General features: G+C 48.1%; 1 long non-coding RNA gene across 1 annotated transcript; it reads right to left on the bottom strand.

Annotated features, from left to right (window-relative positions):
* Positions 1-696: 696 nt before the first annotated feature.
* Positions 697-4,772, bottom strand: LOC131483685 (uncharacterized). The gene is made up of 3 exons (XR_009247868.1): positions 4,377-4,772; positions 4,108-4,277; positions 697-1,365 (listed from the first exon to the last, which is right to left on the bottom strand). It is a non-coding gene; the product is annotated as an uncharacterized LOC131483685 (long non-coding RNA).
* Positions 4,773-5,613: the final 841 nt, after the last annotated feature.

The following is a 5,613-nucleotide window of genomic DNA, read 5'->3' as shown; positions in this document are numbered from 1 at the left end:
CTTTCTTTTTCCTTTTCTTTCTTTCCTTTTCTTTCTTCTTCCCTTTTTTTGGTGTCTGGTTCATATTTTCCTTTGCATGTGTTCTAATTGCAATGTCTATTTGTCTGGGTTTTTTCCTGCCTTATTTTTTCATGTAGCAACATAACTTAAATATTTTCCTGTCAGTAAAAGAGTCTTCTTTGGTATGATTTTATATGGCTGTAGAATACATTACTTATGAATGAGTGCCCCAATTTTTTAAGCCCACTCTCCATATTTGGGCCTTTCCCACTCCAAGTTTTCATTAAGCAAACTTATTTTCTATTTGTATTTTTCCACAAACACAAAAACAGACGATCAGCTCTTTTGTCTCCTTCTCCAAACAGGATAGAAAATTATGGTCTTTTTAAAAAATTTTTTTTTAACATTTATTCATTTTTTGATAGAGAGTCAGAGTGTGAGCAGGGGAGGGGCAGAGAGAGAGGGAGACACAGAATCCGAAGCAGGCTCCAGGCTCTGAGCTGTCAGCACAGAGCCGGACGTGGGGCTCAAACTCACAGACCGCGAGATCATGACCTGAGCCAAAGTCGGACGCTCAACCGAGCCACCCAGGCGCCCCGAAAATTATGGTCTTAAAGTGTAACAAAGATGATAGAATTTAGACACTGAGACAACTATGTAGTTATAGAATATAAGCATTGATAGACCTGTTTAAAGGCTTGTTCGATCCTTTTTTATTTCCTTCTGGACTCTCAGACGTGGCTTTGTTTCTCAAAGGGGATGCTGACGACATTCTTGGGGAGGCCACGCTTTCTACGTTCCATGGTGTTTCGTGGCCCTGTCCCTCCCATTGAAGTCAGCACTGCTTCCCAGCTATCGTAACCACAAAATCCCCCTTTCCCTTTGACCAAACGCCATTGAAAGTCACTGGGCTATCTGCTGTAACAGTGTACTTTCGGTCTTGATGGTGGGTGAGGGGATGGAGAAGAGACACCTGCCCAGGGTGGCAGCCTAGTGTGCTGAAACACCGTGACTTCAGGCCCGCTGGGGCGGCACAGAGGCAAGGCTCACGTGCTCAATCCGCAAACAAGCTTATGAGATAGGTGTCCCTCCAACACGGCGTGTGTGAGGAGACCGAGGCTCCGAGGCAGGGAAAGTGACCGAAGTTCCACAGCTGGTAAGTCACCGAATCGCAGTCTGATCTCTACCAGCCCCGTTGACTGGGGTCAACAGCCACTTCCTCTGTGGTGTCAGGCGGAGGTCCTGCGTCCCCAGCACAGCGTCGATTCAACAGGAGGTACCAAGGACTTGTTGCTAATGTGCTTCTTGCTCCAAGAGGCTGTTACACGGATGTTCATAATTGCTCACATTCATATGTATGTTATGCTTCAAAGTGAAAAAAAAAACAGAACAGAAAAAGGGGAGTGTTTATGTCGAACAACTTTTTAAAGGTCTGATCATAAGTAGACAAGAGAGAAAGGAATCAAAGCATCAAAACCATGATAAGATCAAAGCCTAGAAAACCAAGTTCTGAAGGGGTAAAACCTGCATACTTAGGAGGATTGGGAAAGCATTCGCTTCTCATCTGCAGTTGATTTCTTTATTTGTGGGGCACGGATAATAATGTTCTTCATGAGCCAAATTATCCTTATTTATTTATTTAATGTTTATTTATTTTGTGAGAGAGAGCAAGTGTGAGTGGGGGAGGGGCAGAGAGAGAAGGAAAGAGAATCCCAAGCAGACTCCACGCTGACAGCACAGAGCCCGAGGCGGGGCTCAAACTCATGAACTGTGAGATTATGACCTGAGCCGAAGTCAGATGTTCAACCACCCGGGGGGCCCCTAAATTATCCTCTTTGAAAACATTTATTTTCTCAACTTCCGAATGTGTCCGCTCAGCACTTCTCATTCTTCCCTTCCCTGATTTTTCTTACCGCTCCACAATGGAGAGCGAGTGTGTGGTGATTTGTTCCCTGCACCTCTGGAAATACCTGTCCGGCAAGTGGCTCCCTGAGACCCCATCCTCCTCGAGGCCACATGTAACCCAGCAGCCTGAGGGGAGATCTGAGACCCAAGGGGAAGAAGGCCGGCTTTTCACAGAGCGTAGAGCGCCGTGTCCCCATCCTGACGCGCTGGCTTTCCCTCTGCAGCCCGTCTACCGTCCGGGGTCCAGGGGCTCCTTCGGGTCTGTCCTGACGGACGTGTGATACACAAACCATTCTCAGCTCTTCCTGTCCGGCTCTCGCTGCCGTCCTTTCCCGGCACCCTGGGCCTTGGCGAGGCCTCTCATTTCATCCTTAAAGTCCCAGGCCTCTGGCAGCAGCGGTCCTGTGATAGTCTTGGCCAATGCTGACCAAAGACACGGCCCCAAAGTAATAGAACTTCGAGAACCACAGATAGAGTCAATGCTTGCACAGGATCAGGGCCTTTTCTTCACTGGAAATAAAAGGAAGTTTATCCTCCGTTTTTCCAGGCTCCTCTGCAAATGGAGATCAGTTGTACCTGCCCAACAGGGTGTCTCTAGGTTGAATTGATACTTACGTGTCTGAAAGCCTTGTGTTGTATTTCTGCATGGAGGGAACTTAGGAAGGGATTAAAGGATGGTGCCTGAGTGGCTCAGTGGTTAAGCGTCCGACTTTGGTTCAGGTCATGATCTCACGGTTCATGGATTCAAGCCCCACGTCGGGCTCTGTGCCTGACAGCACAGAGCCTGGAGCTTAGGATTCTGTGTCTCCCTCTCTGCCCCTCCCCCACTGTCACTCTGTCTCTGTCTCTCTCTCTCTCTGTCTCAAAAATAAACACTAAAATTTTTTTTAATAAAAAAAAGGAAGGTACTAAAGATAACGTAGGTGGGAAACCGACCCTGCCCAGGGATAATCATATGGAAACTTCCTCTCTTTAAGGCAGAAAACTGGCTTCTAAGTAACTAATTATCCTCTGACAAGGCATAACAATTTCCCCATCAAGAAAGCAGTGTCCTTGCTCACCTGGGTGAGCTCATTTTCTCACGCACTTTAGCTGTTATATTACAGCTTTACTCTTCAGGACAACTCAGTTCACTTTTGCCAACCATTATACCTGCAGTGAAACCCGGTGCTCTGGTAGCTTTAGAGCTGACTGGTAACAAATGAACATCTTTTCTGGGGAGTATGGATTGGACTACATTTACTGCTAGCCACTGAGCTGCCGTCAGAAGATAATTCTACTCTTGACAGGTGTCCACTTTTTAACTTTCTTTTTAAAACCAGGAAGGAGCTTGGGGCGCCTGGGTGGCTCACTCGGTTGGGCGCCGGACTTCAGCTCAGGTCATGATCTCACGGTTCGTGGGTTCGAGCCCCACGTCGGGCTCTGTGCTGACAGCTCGGAGCCTGGAGCCTGCTTCTCATTCTGTGTCTCCCTCTCTCTCTCTGCTCCTTCTCAGCTCACACTCTGTGTCTCTCTCAAAAATAAATAAACATTAAAAAAAAAAAACAGGAAGGAGCTTGAGACTGTTGGGGAACCACTCAGAACCCCAGAATTAGTCTGAAGATGACTTAAATTTTTTTTTAATGTTTATTTTTGAGATACAGAGTGTGAGCAGGGGAGGGACAGAGAGAGGGAGACAGAATCCGAAGCACGCTCCAGGCTCTGAGCTGTCAGCACAGAGTCCCATGCGGGGCTCGAACTCACAAACCGTGAGATCACGACCTGAGCACCCAGGCTCCCCCAGTATGAAGATTATTTTAAACTCAAGACATTTGATCTAATGGATATAGAAAGAAGCCTCCTCAAAGCTTGCCTTACCTGATAAAAAGCAGCAACTTCTGGGAAAATGACTTCCCCCCGGGGGAGGGGGGGGGGGACTACTAATCCCAGCAGAGAGATCAGGGGTAAACCTACGGAAAATCCTGTCTGGGAGAGTCTCGTGGCCGTGAAGAAGACAGAAAGACCACTCACACCTGCATAGATGAATATTATCTCAGACTTCTTATCTCCTGTTTGTTTTCCTAAAAACGATTTGTCTTTCCTAAAGAAACCTGTTTGCTCTTCCCACTGGAGGCCTTCCTCCCCTTCCTACTAAGTCAGGCACACAAGCACCCCCCTCCCCCCGCGGTGCCCCCCCCCCCCCTGCCGTGAGTTCCTTCTCACCAAACCTCCCCAGGTGTGCACGTTGCAGGCCTAAAGAAACTCTTCTCTTCTTTTGCTAATCTGTTTTTTGTCAGTTTAATTCCGAGTCTCCCAGGAAAAGCTGTTCCCCTTCCAACCTGGCAGATCTGAGCTTTGCACCTCCAGAGGGCTTTAGGTGTTCTTTTCATCTCCTGAAGGGAAATGAACACAAACATTGTGAGTGGGGCAGGGATGGGAAGGCGGCCGAGTTCTGAGAGATCTGGAATCAGAAGTGAGTCTGCCTCTCTCACCTGCCCCCTTCTCCTTCTTCATTCATTTTCGCCACACGCCCCTTATTCCCCGGGTTTGCATTTCTCAGCATGCGTGTGAGCTCGGAGGACCACCCGTCCTGGATTCCTGGGGAGCTGGATAAAATGCAATGCACATCTAGGCCCTGCCTCAGACACACAGAATCAGAATCACCTGCAAAGGGCTCTGGGGGTTTGCACGTGTTATGGGCTCTCCAGGTGACTCTTGGATGTATGAAAATTTCATAATTCCTCTGGCATCTGGAAAGAAATTTAGGAAATTTAAAAATGAATGTGTCATCATCCCCATCCTCCAGGAGTTCATGAATTCACCCAACAAAGAAGAAAAGATGGGCAGAATGATAGCATGGGGGACAATGGTGCTAAGTCTCATTGAAGCTCTACAGAAAATAAAATGTAGATGCCCATATTTATAAACTTGTCCACAAGCCTAGATTTCATTAGGTTTTTTTAAAATAAAATTTATTTATTATTTCAGGGTAGGGGGGAGCACAAGCAGGGGATGGACAGAGACACACACACAGAGTGTGAGCAGGGGAGGGTCAGAGAGAGAGGGAGACACAGAATCTGAAGCAGGCTCCAGGCTCGGAGCTGTCAGCACAGAGCCCGATGCAGGGCTCGACGTCATGAGCCATGAGATCATGACCTGAGCCGAAGTCAGACGTTTAACCGACTGAGCCACCCAGGCACCCCGATTCTGTAATTCGAAGACAGCCCACATTCTCAAACAGCTTATAATCTAATCCAAGAGACCAAAAATGCAGCAGAAGATATGAGGGAATTAGCAAATTACAGACACTTGTGTGTAAGCAAAAGAAAACTAAAGAAGAGCAAGTTAAAAGTATGTCATTTGGGGCCATTTCTCCGCTAAGCAGCTGCCGGGGAGGAGACCACGGATGAGGCCGCTGTTGATTCAGCCGGGTGTTCAGCACATGCTTGTGCGGGGGCTGCGAGGTTCTTGGCCCTGGCGGTGAGGAGGGGGTGTGCACTGGGCGACCACTGTCAGGCCTCGGGGTGGATCTGTGCACTTCGTGACTCACCCCGAGCTTGGAGCATAGCGTTGTTTGAAGAGTGGAAAGGAGCCCAGGGGCTTCCTTGACGTGAAGGCTAGGTTTTTCCTGTGCTCCTTTCTGAATCTTCAGATGACAGGAAGCAGAGAGGGAGAGGAGGAGGAGGGGGAGGAAAAGGGGAGAGAAGAATGTGGTGCAGGTCCTTACAG

The sequence above is a fragment of the Neofelis nebulosa genome, chromosome 8, assembly GCF_028018385.1.
Source record: "Neofelis nebulosa isolate mNeoNeb1 chromosome 8, mNeoNeb1.pri, whole genome shotgun sequence".
NCBI classification, from domain to species: Eukaryota; Metazoa; Chordata; class Mammalia; order Carnivora; family Felidae; genus Neofelis; species Neofelis nebulosa.
The sequence above is the reverse complement of the archived record's forward strand: the minus strand, read 5'-3'. Positions and strand labels throughout refer to the sequence as shown.